An 18,853-nucleotide genomic window follows, 5' to 3' on the forward strand; every position below is an offset into this window, starting at 1 on the left:
GGTAAATTTCGTAGTTACTTCCATCCTTTCTTGGTGAAAAATCATCATGAAAATGTTGAAAATTTTGCATTTTTCTAACTTTGAAACTCTCTGCTTCCCCAAATAAAGTATATATTGATTCACATCAAGTTCATAAAGTTAAATTTTTTTAACTTTTTTTGAGGACATTAGAGGGCTTCAAAGTATAGCTGCAATTTTCAAAATTTTCACGAAAAATTCAAAATATGAATTTTTCAGGGACCAGTTAAGTTTGAAGTGGATTTGATCGGCTTTTCTGTAGGAAATACCCCATTGATACCCCATTAACAGTGATAAATTACCACATTATAAAAACTGCACCCCTCAAAGTATTCACAAGGACATTCAGAAAGTTTATTAACCCTTTAGGTGTTTCACAGGAACAGCAGCAAAGTGGAGGAGAAAAATCAAAACCTCAATTTTTTACACTAACATGTACTTGTAGCCCAATTTTTTCATTTTTACAAGGGATACAAGGAGAAAAATCCCCCCAAAAACTTGTAACCCAATTTCTCTTGAGTATGGCAATACATTATAAGTTGGCGTAAAGTGCTCTGCAGGCTCACAACATGGCTTAAGAGGGAAAGAGCAACTGTGGGATTTTGGAGGGTGAATTTTGCCGTCATGGTTTTGGGGGGGGGGGGGGGCATGTTGCATTTAGGAAGCCTCCATGGTGCCAGAACAGCAAACAAACCTCCACATGGCACACTATTTGGGAAACTACACCCCTCAAGGAACATAACAAGGGGTGTAGTGAGCCTTAACACCTCACGGGTGTTTGACAGGTTTGTGTTAAATTTGGACGTGAAAAAAAAAATTAGATTTTTAACACTAAAATGATGGTGTTACTCCAAAGTTTTCATTTTCTCATGGGTAATAGGAGAAAATGGACCCCAAAATGTGAAGCCCAATTTCTCCTGAGTAAGGAAATACCCCATATGTGGACATAAAGTGCTCTGCTGGCGCACTACAGGTCTCAGAACAGAAGGAGCGCCATTGGGCTTTTGGAGAGAGAATTTTGCTGAAATGGTTTTGGGGGGGGGGGGGGGGTGGGGGCATGTCGCATTTAGGAAGCCCCCATGGTGCCAGAACAGCAAAAAAATTAATAAAAAAAAAAAAAATCACCTGGCTCACTATTTGGGAAACTACACCCCTCAAGGAGTGTAACAAGGGGTATAGTGAGCCTTAACACCATACAGGTGATTGTCAAACTTTTGTTAAAGTGGGACGTAAAAAAGAGAAAAAAAAATTTTCATTAAAATGCCTGTGTTACCTCAAATTTTTCATTTTTCCAAGAAGTAATAGGAGAAAATGTCCCCCACAATTGTAACCCCATTTCTCTCGTGTAAGGAAATATCTCATATCTGGATGTAGAGAACTCTGCGGGCGCACTAGAGGGCTCAGAAGGGAAGGAGCACCATTGGGCCTTTGGAGAAAGAATTTGGTTGGAAGAACAGTGGACCCCCCCCCCCCCCCACATGTGACCCAATTTCAGAAACTACACCCCTCATGGAATATAATAAGGGGTGCAGTGAGCATTTACACCCCACTGGCGTTTGACAGATCTTTGGAACAGTAGGTTGTGCAAATGAAAAATTAAATTTTTCATTTTCATGGACCACTGTTTAAAAAAACACCTGTGGGGTGTAAATGCTTACTGCACCCCTTATTAAATTCCGTGAGGGGTGTAGTTTCCAAAATGGGGTCACATGTGGGGGGTCCACTGTTCTGGCACCATGGGCCATGGGGGCTTTGTAAACAATTCGAGCCAATTCTCTCTCAAAAAGCCCAATGGCGATCCTTCTCTTCTGAGCCCTGTTGTGCGTCAGCAGAGCCCTTTACATCCACATATGGGGTATTTCCATATCCATAAGAAATGGCATTACAAATTTTGGAGGGCTTTTTCTTCTATTACCCCTTGTGAAAATGAAAAATTTTGGGTAACACCAACATTTTAGTGAAAAAATATATAACATTTTTAACTTTCACGTCCAACTTTAATGAAAATTCGTCAAACACCTGTGGGGTGTTAAGGCTCACTATACCCCTTGTTATGTTCCGTGAGGGGTGTAGTTTTTGCATTTATGTCAGAACCGCTGTAACCAGCAGCCACCCCTGTGCAAATCACCAGTTTAGGCCTCAAATGTACATGGTGCGCTCTGACTCCTGAGCCATGTAGTTCGTCCACAGAGCACTTTACGTCCACATATGGGGTATTTCAGTACTCCAGTTCCTTTTACCTCTTGTGAAAATTAAAAGTATGGGACAACAACAGCATGTTAGTGTAAAAAATAAAACATTTTTACACTAACATAGTGGTGTAGATCCCAACTTTTCCATTTCCTAAGGGGTAAAAGGAGAAAAAGTCCCCCAAAATTTGTAACACAAGATCTCCCGAGTACAGAAATACTCCATATGTGGCCCTAATATGTGGCCCTAAACTGTTGCCTTGAAATACGACAGGGCTCCAAAGTGAGAGAGCGCCATGCGCATCTGAGGCCTAAATTTTGGGATTTCCAGAGAGGTGGACCTGGATGCAAGCATTATACTTGCCTCCACCACCACAAATACCCTACAGCAGTGTTTCCCAAACAGGGTGCCTCCCAGGGGCGGATCCAGAGTCTAGTCTCGGGAGGGGCACTATTAGAGAATTTTGTGTTGGTGGACAAAAAATAAGGTGTTGCTTAAAGAACTTACAATATTATTAACCCCTTAACGACCATGGACGTGTATACACATCCAGGGTGGATGCACATTCCCGCACCAGGACGTGTATACTCGTCCATGGTTCTCGTGGGTGCTGCCCAGTGCACCCACGAGATCGCGGCAGGGACTCGGCTGTAACACACAGCCGGGACCCTGCCGCACTGCCGGGACTGAAGTAAACTTCGGTCCCGGCAGTTTAACCCTTACAGCCGCGGTCAGAAGTGACCGCGGGCTGTAAGTGTTATGACAGAGGGAGGGAGCTCCCTCTGTCACCCCTGCAGCACCCTGCAGCGCAATCGCAGGGTGCTGTGTGTGATCCCCGGCGGGCGGGGACCTGCCGCAATGCCGGGAGCGAAGACAACTTCGGTCCCGGCAGTTTAACCCTTACAGCCGCGGTCGGAAGCGACCGCGAGCTGTAAGGAGTTTTGATAGAGGGAGGGGTCTCTCTCCTGTAGCACCCCGCAATGATTGTGGGGTGCTGCTGCTTACCTGGGCAGCCGGGGGTCTTTACAAGGACCCCCAGGTCTGCCTCGGTTATTGCCTGTGAGGACGTGCCAGAGGCACGTCCTCATATGCTGCCTGCTAGTGTAAAACTAGCAGGCAGCATATATCTGCAATGCTTTGGAATACTACCGTATATACTCGAGTATAAGCCGAGTTTTTCAGCACGATTTTTCGTGCTGAAAACACCCCCTTCGGCTTATACTCGAGTGAACTCTCCAGCCATCGGCCGTCCGGGTTTTGAAGTTGTAGTTTTGAAACCTCTGGAGGTCCGCAGGTTGAAGACCACTGAGGCCTTCGACATCATCCAGCCGCCCCACCCTCTCACCCCCTTTAATTTTGTACTCACCTCCGCTCGGCTGGACGTTAGGGTGCGCTGGTCCGGTGCTGCAGGACTGTTCAGTGGGGAGGTCGTCCGGTGGGATAGTCGTTCCGGGCTGTCCATCTTCACCGGGGGGGGGGGCCTCTTCTCCGCGCTTCGGGCCTGGCCCCGGAATAGTCACGTCGCCTTGACGACGACGCACAGGGACGTTCATTAGCAAAGCCCCTCTGCGTTGTCGTCAAGGCAACGCCTCTATTCCGGGCCCGAAGCGTGGAGAAGAGGCCCCCCGGTGAAGATGGACAGCCCGGAACGACTATCCCACCGGACGACCTCCCCACCGGACATTCCTGCAGCACCGGACTAGCGCACCCTAACGTCCCGCCGAGCGGAGGTGAGTACAAAACTAAAGGGGGTGAGAGGGTGGGGGGGGCTGGATGATGTCGAAGGCCGCAGTGGTCTTCAACCTGCGGACCTCCAGATGTTTCAAAACTACAACTCCCAGCAAGCCCGGACAGCCAATGGCTGCCCGGGCTTGCTGGGAGTTGTAGTTTTGAAACATCTGGAGGTCCGCAGGTTGAAGACCACTGTATCAGACATTGACAAGCGGTGATGATGATGAAGGGGGGGGGGGGGTTGATGACATGTGGTGATGATTACAGGGGGATGATGAAGGGGGGGTGTGGGATGATGACAAGGGGATGATGAAGGGGGGGTGGGATGATGACAAGGGGATGATGAAGGGGGGGTAGGATGATGACAAGGGGATGATGAAGGGGCGGTGTGGGATGATGACAGGGGGATGATGAAGGGGGGGTGTGGGATGATGACAACGGGATGATGAAGGGGGGTGTGGGATGATGACAAGGGGATGATGAAGGGGGTAGGATGATGACAAGGGGATGAAGAAGGGGGGGTGTGGGATAATGACAGGGGGATGATGAAGGGGGGTGTGGGATGATGACAGTGTGATGATGACAGGGTGATGATGATGAGGGTGTTAATGACGGGGGTCTGGATGATGACAGGGGGGGATGATGCATTTCCCACCCTAGGCTTATACTCGAGTCAATAACTTTTCCTGGGATTTTGGGGTGAAATTAGGGGCCTTGCTTATATTCGGGTCGGCTTATACTCGAGTATATACGGTAAGTATTCCAAAGCATTAAAAAAAGTGAAAAATAAATAAAATAAATAAAAGTGTATAAAAACAAGAAGTATAAAAAAAGTGTAAAAAAAAATAAAAAAAATTTAAAGTGTAAATAAATAAATAAAATAAAAATATAAAAATACATTTATTAAATAAATATAGTAAAAAATAAAAATGTATAATGTGTAGGATCACACAGCGCACATCCGCAGCATATTACGTGCTGCGGATGCCCGCCAACAGTCACAATAATGAATTCCCTGCTGCGGCTGGGTAGCTTTGTGTGTCCACTAATAGCGGTGGATTTCCCACCGGCAGTCATGAGCGGACACACTGAGCTACCCAGCCACAGCAGTGATCTCGCCCTTGTGACTGCTGGCGGGGCATCCGCGGTGTGAAATATGCTGCGGATGCGCTCTATGTGACCCTACACTGCATCCCGTTCATACTGCGTTTCCGCAGTGTTAGAGGTATCCGTCAGCATCACGTCAAAAAGAGTGATGCTGACGTATACTGTACCAGCTCTAATTATTTCTGAATGAGACTGCTACAGTATACATTGGATCCCTTTTTTGACATGACAACGGACACCTATACTGCAGAAACGCAGTATGAATGGGGACTATTCATATAATGATGCCCTGAAAGCCAAAAAGGGCTCCTCTCATTCTGGGTCCTACCACGCGGCCAAGGAACCAAATATGGCCTAAGCGGGGGTATTTCCAAACACGGGCCGAGCAGCTTAATAAAATATAGGGTGCATTTCTTGCAATATCTGAAGTAATGTACAAAAAATATGCCCCACAAATGATGCATTTGTGAAAAAAGGCAAATTTCGAATTTTTAACACTGACTTTGTAATAATTCCTGCCCAAAAACTATGGTGTTAAAATACTCACTGTACCCCCTAGCGAATACCTTAAGGGGTCTAGTTTTTAAAATTGGGTAATTTGGGGGGGTGTTCCTATGTTCTACTACCTTAAAATGACTGCAAACCTTGCATAGCACACAAAAAAAAAGATGTACTTTTCAAATTTTCAAAATTTTCAAAATTTCAAGTTAAATTGTTAGGCTTCTAGTTAATTTAAAATGTTAATAAAAAAATGCTGTCAAAATAAAGTAGACATCTGAAAGTATAAGTTTCATAAACTATTTGGTCAGTATGTATAAATATATGCAACCTATTAGTGTTAAAATAGCAAAAAATCGTAATTTTTTTTTTAATTTCATGATTTTTTGCATTGTAAAAAAAAAACTACAAATGATGCCGGCTTACTTTTACTATGTACATGAAGGACAACTTGTGACAAAAAACAATGTCAGAATTATCTTGATTGGCAAAACATTACCAGTAATTCTCTAATAAAGACAGACATCCCCGATTTGAAAAAACAGGCCTGGTCTTTCAGGGGCGTTCAGGTTTATTTGTGTTGGTCCTTAAGGGGTTAAATGTATCCAGTATGATAATTAAATACACCAATTGCCACAGAATGGTAAAGCACTAAAGAAGTTTTTACCATTTAAAACTACAGCTCCCAGTATGATCTAAGTAGTGGTGGGGAGATGCTGGGAGTTGTTGTTTCACCCATCATTACTGCAAAACTTACAAGTGACTACAGCTCTGATGGGACAGTCAGGACAATACACAATGATATCAGTGACTATAGGTGACGTCTTCTCTATAGTGAGGAGAATACACAATGATATCAGTGACTATAGGTGACGTCTTCTCTATAGTGAGGAGAATACACAATGATATCAGTGACTACAGGTGACGTCTTCTCTATAGTGAGGAGAATACACAATGATATCAGTGACTACAGGTGACATCTTCTCTATAGTGAGGAGAATACACAATGAAATCAGTGACTACAGGTGACGTCTTCTCTATTGTGAGGAGAATACACAATGATATCAGTGACTATAGGTGACGTCTTCTCTATAATGAGGAGAATACACAATAATATCAGTGACTACAGGTGACGTCTTCTCTATAGTGAGGAGAATACACAATGATATCAGTGACTACAGGTGACGTCTTCTCTATAGTGAGGAGAATACAAGATATCAGTGACTACAGGTGACGTCTTCTCTATAGTGAGGAGAATACACAATGATATCAGTGACTACAGGTGACGTCTTCTCTATAGTGAGGAGAATACACAATGATATCAGTGACTATAGGTGACGTCTTCTCTATAGTCTCCTGGAACAAAATAAGATTAATGCTTATGAAGAAATATAAAATCTCATCCCTTCCCCAATATCGCGCCACACCCCTACCCCTTAATTCCCTGGTTGAACTTGATGGACATATGTCTTTTTTTCGACCGTACTAACTATGTAACTACTATATAGTGAGGAGAATACACAATAATATCAGTGACTATAGGTGACGTCTTCTCTATAGTGAGGAGAATACACATTGATATCAGTGACTATAGGTGACGTCTTCTCTATAGACTTTCCTTTTCTAATTCAGATGGTACATACCGCCAGGTCCAGCTAAATGTTCTCGCTAAAGAACTTGACGCCCAGATGGCTCCTCACTGTCAGCGGATTCTGATCCTCTATATGAAAACAATTATTATTATAATACTGCCAAACACCATATCCTTTGAATATAATAATGACACACTGTACCCTCCGAATATACTACAACTCACTTTACCCTTTGAATACAATATTGCCACACACTTTACCCTCTGAATATAATACTGCCACACATTGTACCCACTGAATACTGCCACACAATGTACCCAATGAATATAATACTGCCACACACTGTACAAACTGAATATAATACTGCCACACACTGTACCCACTGAATATAATACTGCCACACACTGTACCCCTGAATATAATACTGCCACACACTGTACCCACTGAATAATACTGCCACACACTGTAACCTCAGAATATAATACTGCCACACACTGTACCCACTGAATAATACTGACACACACTGTACCCTCAGAATATTATAATGCCACACACTGTTCACTGTATGCTCTAAATATCCCTCTGAATACAATACCGTGATGTATTGTGGCTAATGAAAACCGTACTACCCCAGAAATTCCTTATATTCTGTGCCTCTCATATACAGTAGTAATGCCCCATCCTGTGCCCCCACATATAACTATGACCTGTCCTGTTCCCCCTCATAATAATAATGCCCTATGTCCTGTGCCCCTACCATATAATGCCCCCTGTGCTCTGCCCCTCACATATAATGCCCCTGCAATGTTCCCCTCACATATAATGCCCCCCAATCCTGCTCCCTCAGGGGGCATTATAAGTGAGGGGAACATAACAGGGGGGGATTATAAGACAGGGCACATTATATGTTAGGGGCACATGACAGGGGGGTATTGTATGTGAGGGGCACATGACAGGGGGTTCCTCACTTATAATGCCCCCCTATCATGTGCCCCTCACATATAATGCCCCTGTAATGTTCACCTCACATATAATGCCCCCTCTCCTGCCCCTTTAGGGTGCATTATAAGTAAGGGGTACATAACAGGGGGCATTATAAGTTGAAGTACATTATGTTAGCGGGTCAAGACAGGGGGGCACTGTAAGTGAGGGGCCCAAGACAGGGGGGCATTATAAGTGAGGGCCTGTTATGTGCCCCTCACTTATAATGCCCCCCAGTCATGTGCCCCTCACATTTAATGCCCCCTTTCATGTGCCCCTCACATTTAATGCCCCCTGTTATGTGCCCCTAACTTATAATGCCCCCTTCATGTGCCCCTCACATTTAATGCCCCCTGTCATGTGCCCCTCACATTTAATGCCCCCTGTTATGTGCCCCTAACTTATAATGCCCTCTTCATGTGCCCCTCACATTTAATGCCCCGTTATGTTCCACTCACATATAATGCCCCCTGTCCTGCACCCTCAGGGGGGCATTTTAAGTAAGGGGCACATGACAGGGGGCATTAAATGTGAGGGGCACATGACAGGGGGGCATTATACGTGAGGAGCCCCCCTGTCATGTGCCCCTCACTTATAATGCCCCCCTGTCATGTGCCTCTCACTTATAATGCCCCCCTGTCATGTGCCCCTCACTTATTATGCCCCCCTGTCATATGCCCCTCACTTATAATGCCCCCTGTCATGTGCCCCTCACTTATAATGCCCCCCTGTCATGTGCCCCTCACTTATAATGCCCCCCTGTCATGTGCCCCTCACTTATAATGCCCCCCTGTCTTGGGCCGCTAATATATAATGTGCTTCGACTTATAATGCCCCGTTATGTTCCCCTAACATATAATGCCCCCTGTCCTGCACCCTCAGGGGGGCATTTTAAGTAAGGGGCACATAAAAGGAGGGCATTATAAATCAGAGCACATTATTTGTTAGCGGCACATGACAGGGGGGCATTATAAGTGAGGGGCACATGACAGGGGGCATTATAAGTGAGGGGCACATGACAGGGGACATTATAAGTGAGGGGCACATGACAGGGGGGCATTATAAGTGAGGGGCACATGACAGGGGGCATTATAAGTCAGGGGCACATGACAGGGGGCATTATAAGTGAGGGGCACATGACAGAGGGGCATTATAAGTGAGGGGCACATGACAGGGGGCATTATAAGTGAGGGGCACATGACAGGGGGCATTATAAGTGAGGTTCATTATAAGTGAGGGGCACATGACAGGGGGGCATTATAAGTGAGGGGCCCATGACAGGGGGGCATTATAAGTGAGGGGCACATGACAGGGGGGCATTATAAGTCAGGGGCACATGACAGGGGGGCATTATAAGTGAGGGGCACATGACAGGGGGGCATTATAAGTGAGGGGCACATGACAGGGGGCATTATAAGTGAGGGTCATTATAAGTGAGGGGCACATGACAGGGGGGCATTATAAGTCAGGGGCACATGACAGGGGGGCATTATAAGTGAGGGGCCCATGACAGGGAGGCATTATAAGTGAGGGGCCCATGACAGGGAGGCATTATAAGTGAGGGGCACATGACAGGGGGGCATTATAAGTGAGGGGCACATGACAGGGGGGCATTATAAGTGAGGGGCACATGACAGGGGGGCATTATAAGTGAGGGGCCCCTGCAATGTTCCCCTCACATATAATGCCCCCCAATCCTGCTCCCTCAGGGGGCATTATAAGTGAGGGGAACATAACAGGGGGGGATTATAAGACAGGGCACATTATATGTTAGGGGCACATGACAGGGGGGTATTGTATGTGAGGGGCACATGACAGGGGGTTCCTCACTTATAATGCCCCCCTATCATGTGCCCCTCACATATAATGCCCCTGTAATGTTCACCTCACATATAATGCCCCCTCTCCTGCCCCTTTAGGGTGCATTATAAGTAAGGGGTACATAACAGGGGGCATTATAAGTTGAAGTACATTATGTTAGCAGGCCAAGACAGGGGGGCACTGTAAGTGAGGGGCCCAAGACAGGGGGGCATTATAAGTGAGGGCCTGTTATGTGCCCCTCACTTATAATGCCCCCCAGTCATGTGCCCCTCACATTTAATGCCCCCTTTCATGTGCCCCTCACATTTAATGCCCCCTGTTATGTGCCCCTAACTTATAATGCCCCCTTCATGTGCCCCTCACATTTAATGCCCCCTGTCATGTGCCCCTCACATTTAATGCCCCCTGTTATGTGCCCCTAACTTATAATGCCCTCTTCATGTGCCCCTCACATTTAATGCCCCGTTATGTTCCACTCACATATAATGCCCCCTGTCCTGCACCCTCAGGGGGGGATTTTAAGTAAGGGGCACATGACAGGGGGCATTAAATGTGAGGGGCACATGACAGGGGGGCATTATACGTGAGGAGCCCCCCTGTCATGTGCCCCTCACTTATAATGCCCCCCTGTCATGTGCCTCTCACTTATAATGCCCCCCTGTCATGTGCCCCTCACTTATTATGCCCCCCTGTCATATGCCCCTCACTTATAATCCCCCCTGTCATGTGCCCCTCACTTATAATGCCCCCCTGTCATGTGCCCCTCACTTATAATGCCCCCCTGTCTTGGGCCGCTAATATATAATGTGCTTCGACTTATAATGCCCCGTTATGTTCCCCTAACATATAATGCCCCCTGTCCTGCACCCTCAGGGGGGCATTTTAAGTAAGGGGCACATAAAAGGAGGGCATTATAAATCAGAGCACATTATTTGTTAGCGGCACATGACAGGGGGGCATTATAAGTGAGGGGCACATGACAGGGGGGCATTATAAGTGAGGGGCACATGACAGGGGGCATTATAAGTGAGGGGCACATGACAGGGGAGCATTATAAGTGAGGGGCACATGACAGGGGGCATTATAAGTCAGGGGCACATGACAGGGGGCATTATAAGTGAGGGGCACATGACAGAGGGGCATTATAAGTGAGGGGCACATGACAGGGGGCATTATAAGTGAGGGTCATTATAAGTGAGGGGCACATGACAGGGGGGCATTATAAGTCAGGGGCACATGACAGGGGGGCATTATAAGTGAGGGGCCCATGACAGGGAGGCATTATAAGTGAGGGGCCCATGACAGGGAGGCATTATAAGTGAGGGGCCCATGACAGGGAGGCATTATAAGTGAGGGGCACATGACAGGGGGCATTATAAGTGAGGGGCACATGACAGGGGGGCATTATAAGTGAGGGGCACATGACAGGGGGGCATTATAAGTGAGGGGCACATGACAGGGGGGCATTATAAGTGAGGGGCACATGACAGGGGGGCATTATAAGTGAGGGGCACATGACAGGGGGCATTATAAGTGAGGGGCACATGACAGGGGGGCATTATAAGTGAGGGGCACATGACAGGGGGGCATTATAAGTGAGGGGCACATAACGAGGCCCTGTCAGTCTGCCGGAAGTGGCCATTCCAATGTCCCCCGCAGGAAGCTCCGTGCAGGGTTCAGCACCCCCTTCCAGCAGACTGCAGGGGCCCTGTTCGGGAGATTGTAGGGGGTCCTAGCGCTCGGATCCCCACAATCTATAACTTATGCTCTGTCTCGGCATCTAAATAGTCTGTAAGTAAATGAAAAACAGATGCTGGCAGCAGTGGGATAGATATGATATAGATATATAGATAGATATGAGATAGATAGATAGATAGATATGAGATAGATAGATAGATATGAGATAGATAGATAGATAGATAGATATGAGATAGATAGATAGATAGATAGATATGAGATAGATAGATAGATAGATAGATAGATAGATATGAGATAGATAGATAGATATGAGATAGATAGATATGAGATAGATAGATAGATAGATATGAGATAGATAGATAGATATGAGATAGATAGATAGATAGATATGAGATAGATAGATAGATATGAGATAGATAGATAGATAGATAGATAGATATGAGATAGATAGATAGATAGATATGAGATAGATAGATAGATAGATATGAGATAGATAGATATGAGGTAGATAGATAGATATGAGATAGATAGATATGAGATAAATAGATAGATAGATAGATAGGAGATAGATTGATTTGAGATAGATAGATAGATAGATATGAGATAGATAGATATGAGATAGATAGATAGATAGATAGATAGATAGATAGGAGATAGATTGATTTGAGATAGATAGATAGATAGATAGATATGAGATAGATAGATATGAGATAGATAGATAGATAGATAGATAGGAGATAGATTGATTTGAGATAGATAGATAGATAGATAGATAGGAGATAGATTGATTTGAGATAGATAGATAGATATGAGATAGATAGATATGAGATAGATAGATAGATAGGAGATAGATATGAGATAGATAGATAGATGATATATATATATGAGATAGATAGATATGAGACAGAGAGAGATAGATAGATAGATACATAGATAGGAGATAGAAAGACAGAGAGATCAGTGTTCCCCAACCAGGGTGCCTCCAGCTGTTGTAAAACTACAACTCCCAGTATGCCCACAAAGCCAAATACATGCTGGGAGTTGTAGTTTTACTATAGTTAGAGGCCTCTGCTGGGAAACACTGATAAGAATTCCCCTTTACCTGTCTCCCGAGCCTGACCCCCCCCCCCCCCCCCTTCCTCCTCCTCCCCCAAAGTTACTTACCATGAAGGGCAGTATCAGGGTGGGCAGGGGGGTCTGGAGGCATTAGGTGGGTGTCCGGGCCTGTGGTGGAGGGCAGTAAGCTGAGCCCGGCCTGCAGGAAACACAGAGGGGTGAGAGGGGGAGGAGCTTATCTCTTCCCAGCCCCTGCACAGTGTAATGGCTGCAGACTGAATGATGCTGAGACCGGAGCATCCTCAGCACTGACAGGCAGCCCGCATGGCCTGCAGAGAATGGTGTCCTGCAGAGAATGGTGTCCTGCAGAGAATGGTGTCCTGCAGAGAATGGTGTCCCCGGCAGTTCACACGCTGCAGGTGAGGGGACAGTGCAGCCGGGGCTGACAGCTCCCGCTCATCACTAATATAGTATCGGGAGGGGCAGCAATCTTGGGGGGGGGGGGGGCAATTGCCCCGTTGCCCCCCCCCCCCTGGATCCGCCACTGGTGCCTCCAGCTGTTGCTAAACTCCAAGCATGCCTGGACAGTCAGTGGCTGTCCGGAAATTCCGAGAGTTGTTGTTTTGCAACAGATGTAGGTTCCTTTTTTGAAACACTGCCGTTCGAGACGTTTTAAATTTTTATGGGGGGACTGTTTAAGGGTATAGTTTGTAGTATTTTACTCCTTATTTTTTGTTGTGTAGTGTTTTTAGGGTACAGTCACACGGGCGGGGGTTCATAGTGAGTTTTCCGCTGGGATTTTGAGCTGCGGTGGAAAATTTGCCGCAGCTCAAACTTGGAGGAGAAAACTTACTGTAAACCCCCGCCCGGGTGCACAAATCTCTCCAGCTATTGCAAAACTACAGCTCTCAGCATGGACTGACAGGCCATGCATGCTGGGAGTTGTAGTTTTGCCACAGCTCGAGGCACACTGGTGAGGAAACACCGAGTTAGGTAACAGACAAACTCTGCTTCCCCACCAGTGTGCCTCCAGCTGTTACAAAACTACAATTCCCAGCATGCACGGTCTGTCAGTGCATGCTGGGAGTTGTAGTTTTGCAACAGCTGGAGGAACACTGGTGGGGAAACACTGAATTAGGTTCTGTTACCTAACTCTGTGTTTCCTCACCAGTGTGCCACCTGCTGTGGCAAAACTACAACTCTAAGCATGCACTCATAGCCAAAGGGCATGCTGGGAGTTGTAGTTATGCAACAGCTGGAGGCACGCAACTACAACTCCCAGCATGCCGAGACAGCAGTTTGCTGTTCGTGCATGCTTGAAGTTATAGTTATGCAACATCCGGAGGGCCACAGTTTAGAGACCATTGCACAGTGATCTCCAAACTGTGGCCCTCCAGATGTTGCAAAACTACAAATCCCAGCATGCCCAGACAGCAAATGGGCACCCACCCAGCGAGGACCAGAACTCCCACGGGTGTACAGGTATGACCTGCGACCTTAAGGATCGGGGTTGCAGGGCGTACCTGTACGCCCTGTGTCCCCAAGAGGTTAAAAAAGTGTCAGATGAGAGGAGGAATCATACTAAATTGCGTTCTTAGGTGATTCATTATTTTATGCTTATGTGCACTAAGTGTATCAACACCCCCAACACTGATATGTAAAGTGGGAAGGCGCAGAGATTGGAAAGACTCCTGGGGGTACTAATCATAAGTCCAGAAATATTGTGTGCAACAAGTGGTAGAAAACAGAAGATTGCACTCACCCATCGGAGGTAAAAACGGTATCTTTATTCGATGCTTGTTAAAACATGCTGAAGTGGGGGTAGAGAGATGCGGTCAGCGTTAGCCTCGGCCGGTCAGTCAGCTAACGCTGACCGCATCTCTCTACCCCCACCTCAGCATGTTTTAACAAGCATTGAATAAAGACACCGTTTTTACCTCCGGTGAGTGCAATCTTCTGTTTTCTACCATTTGTTGCATTTCTATAAGGGTGCATTCACATCATGTTTTAGCAATCTGGCTGCTGCAACAGGCGGGGACATTTTAAAACCGGTTACCGCCGTATCCCCACCAGAGCCGCGACGAATCTCATTCATTTAAATGCGCCAACCGGAGTCAGATAGTGACTCCAGTCGGCTCATTTTTGCGCCATATCCGGTTTTGTGGCCGGACTGAAAAACCTTGGTATGCAGGACCCGGCAGCTGGATCGCTAAAACGTGGTGTGAATGCACCCTAGGGCTGGGTTCACACAAACGGAATCTGTGGCCGGAATTGTGGCCAGAGATCCCCAGGGCGGCCAGTGCCAACAGCAGTTGGTGCAAGGACCGCATGGACTGCATTGCCATCCCCATAGACAGCAATGCAGCCGGAGATTTTGTTTGTGTGAACCCAGCCTAACACATCATCAGAGATGTTCTGAAAGATGTTTCAGGCATAGTTTACATCTACAAGTCTTTCTTGAGAAGAACAGGTTTGTCAGTAACCAGGCTTTGTGTACCTTTATTGAATACTGTCTCATAGACAAACTTTAAAGGGGTACTCCACCCCTAGACATCTTATCCCCTATCCAAAGGATAGGGGATAAGATGTCAGATCGCCGTGGTCCTACTGCTGGGGATCCCCGGGATCCCCGCTGCGGCACGCTGCTATCATTACAGCACAGAGCGAGTTCGCTCTGCACGTAATGACGGGCAATACAGGGGCCGGAGCATTGTGACGTCACGGCTCCGCCCCTCGTGATGTTACGGCTCGCCATAGACTTGCATTAAGGGGACAGGCCGTGATGTCACGAGGGGCGGAGCCGTGACGTCACGCTGCTCCGTCCCCTGTATCGCCCGTCATTACGCCCGCCCATCCCCTGTATCGCCCATCATGTGCTGTAATGATAGTGGGGTGCCGCAGCGGGGATCCCGGGGCTCCCCAGCAGCGGGACCGCGGTGATCTGACATCTTATCCCCTATCCTTTGGATAGGGCATAAGATGTCTAGGGGCGGAGTACCCCTTTAACAACTTTTAGCAATCACCTCTAGGAGAAGTCAATAACACTGAGGTTCACATTCTTTTCCCCCTGCACTGTGGATGTTTACTCAATGCGCTCAATAAAAGTGTGATATTAGTGTATTATTAGTTTAGTTAGCTTGTGTTTGCCTATAACTGTAAATAACTTTTATTTGTATTGGGGAAAAAATGCATGGACATAAGTATTCAGACCCTTTGCTATGACACTTAGCAATTTAGCTGTGGCTCCTCCTATTTCTCCTGATCATCCCTGATGTTTCTCCACCTAAATTATTGGAGTCACTTGTGGTAAATTCAGCTGATTGGACAGGATTTGGAAAGACACAGCCCTGTCTATATAAGGTCTCAGAGCAACAACCAAGCCATAAGGAAGAAAGGACTGCCTGTAAAGCTCAGAGACAGGCACACATATGGAGAAGGGTACAACATTTTCTGCTGCACTAAAAGTTCACAAGAGCATAGTGGCCTCTATAATTCTTACATCGAAGGAGTTTGAAACATCCAGGACTCTTCCTAGCGCTGGCCACCCCACCAAGCTAAATCATCGAGGGGAGAATGGAGTAAGGCTGGGTTCACACTACGTTTTCTCCCATACGGGAGCGCATACGGCAGGGGGGAGCTAAAAGCTCGCGCTCCCGTATGTCACCGTATGCGCTCCCGTATGTCATTCATTTCAATGAGCCGGCCGGAGTGAAACGTTCGGTCCGGTCGGCTCATTTTTGCGCCGTATGCGCTTTTACAACCGGACCTAAAACTGTGGTCAACCTTTTAGCTCCCCCTCTGCCGTATGCGCTCCCGTATGGGAGAAAACGTAGTGTGAACCCAGCCTTAGAGAGGTGACCAAGAATTCAATGGTCATGTATGCAGATGTGAGAAACTTCCAGAAGGTCAAACATCACTGCAGCATTCCACCAACTGGGCTTTATGGTAGAGTGGCCAGAAAGAAGCTTCTCAATAAAAAGCTGCCTGGAGTTAGCAAAAAAAAAACTAAAAAAAATACCTAAAAGACAGTGTGGGAGACAAGATTCTCTGGCCTGATGAAACCAAACCAATCCCATACTACAGTGTAGCATGGCGGGGCAGTATCAGGTTATTGGGGTGTTTTTCAGCGGCTGGTCACTGACAAAGGGGCTTCATCTAAGTATTGAGTAAAGGGTATGACTACATATATCACTGCAATATTTTAGTTTTTCCTTTTTAATAAATTAGCAAAGATTTTTAACATCTTTAACATTTTTAACTTTGTCATTATAGGGTATTGAGTGCAGAAGTATTTGGAATCTATTTAAAGGGGTATTCCAGGAAAAAAAAAAAACTTTTTTTATATATATATATCAACTGGCTCCAGAAAGTTAAACAGATTTGTAAGGTTACTTCTATTAAAAAATCTTAATCCTTTCAGTACTTATGAGCTGCTGAAGTTGAGTTGTTCTTTTCTGTCTAAGTGCTATCTGATGACACCTGTCTCGGGAACCGCCCAGTTTAGAAGCAAATCCGTATAGCAAACCTCTTCTACTCTGTGCAGTTCCCGAGACAAGCAGAGATGTCAGCAGAGAGCACTGTTGCCAGACAGAAAACAACAACTCAACTTCAGCAGCTGATAATTATTGAAAGGATTAAGATTTTTTAATAGAAGTAATTTACAAATCACCATGATTCTGCAGTCTTATTTTAGTCCATGTCTAATTAATATAATATTTTAAGAAAAATGTTTTTATAGTCAATAAATTATTATTTTAAATTGAGTCCTACATGTTTGAGCCCCACATGCTGATTTCTTCATATGTCTCTCCGCTTGCTCTTTTCACACATAATGTTCTACATTATCCATACACACCTCTATTATATATTATAAACATTATATACACAATTAAAGTCCTCAATCACACAATACAGTCCTATTATTTATATACATTTTACCATAGTTTATAATATAATACATTGAATTTTATGTGATACTGTATAAGATCTACAGGATTATTTCATATACTATTTATAGTAGTATAATTTGTCCCAATTCACTATCTATTGTGTTCCCATAAATATATATATTTTTTAACATCTATATAATTTTTCACATCTATATATTTTTTCACATGCGTATATTTTTCTATTTGTAACATTTACAATTTTTCATGCGCATATCTTTCTATTTGTAACTTTTACAATTTTTCATATTTATCCAGACCCACTGTCTCTATCATATTTATATCTATTTATTATTAAAAGCAAGAAAAATATTTGTTGCTACTAGTTCAACTTCTAGTGTACATAGGTCACATTTTTTTTATAATTTTATATATTTTTATGCACCTTGCAACATTATAATAAAGTACAATTTTTTCAGGCTATATTATCACTGTCAACATAATTACTACGATTCCCATTCACTACTTCACTACTACTTTGTATTTATTTACACTGGAAGTGACGAATTAGGTAGAGGAGGAGTTTATCATATATAAATCTGAGTTTGAGACGGAAAACCATACATAATTTATATTGCTGCTGAGGAAAAGACTGAGTATAGTCTTGAAACGCGTCCAGCCCCCCCAATACGACTATTGAGACCATTCACATAAGCCTTCTGTGAGTCCCGCATTGATAGGTGTCTCACCCGGTCAGTTGCCAGCCACGTACGCACGCCTTGTAGCCACGAGGACGCGACCGCTACTCTGAACAGAAGCGCTGGAGCTACAACACTTGGAGCCCACCACCAGTCACGGCACTTCTATCATAGGAGACGGCAGAGTCTCCCAACAGTGTCCTCTCCCGCAGTGAGAGATATAACAGAGTCTGTTCCAGCAAAGTGCACAGGAGAGAGTGCAGGAGAGATCGCAGTATCTCCAACTATCCCCAAAAGCCGCAGGAGAGACCGCAGGAGGGATCGCAGTATCCCCAAACAGCATCCTGACAAGTACCGGTCCCGGGGCGGTGAGCATAACTGTATCATTCTACTAACTGTTACAACTGCCGGCAATTATTCCAACTCTGTTACCAAGTGATATAACAGCGCTACATTGACATGCTTTAATGAATTGGATACTGACCTATTTAACTATTCATCATACATAATAGCCCCATGGGTTACTATTAGTTACCAATATCTAAGGAGGTCCAAACTCTAAAGAGGACCATTCGTA

The 18,853-nt window shown here is 45.4% G+C and overlaps 1 protein-coding gene across 2 annotated transcripts in view; it reads right to left on the reverse strand.

Annotated features, from left to right (window-relative positions):
- The window catches only part of ZNF652 (zinc finger protein 652), an 83,836-nt gene extending 65,235 nt beyond the window's left edge, over positions 1-18,601 (reverse strand). The window contains exon 1 of one of the 2 annotated variants that reach the window (XM_056547560.1): positions 18,328-18,601. The gene's annotated coding sequence lies outside the window, so the exon portion shown is untranslated. Of the gene's footprint in view, positions 1-7,187; positions 7,265-18,327 lie in introns of those variants that run through there. The other variant, XM_056547559.1, reaches the window with a different exon arrangement.
- Positions 18,602-18,853: the final 252 nt, after the last annotated feature.

The sequence above is a fragment of the Hyla sarda genome, chromosome 12 (assembly GCF_029499605.1).
Source record: "Hyla sarda isolate aHylSar1 chromosome 12, aHylSar1.hap1, whole genome shotgun sequence".
NCBI lineage: Eukaryota > Metazoa > Chordata > Amphibia > Anura > Hylidae > Hyla > Hyla sarda.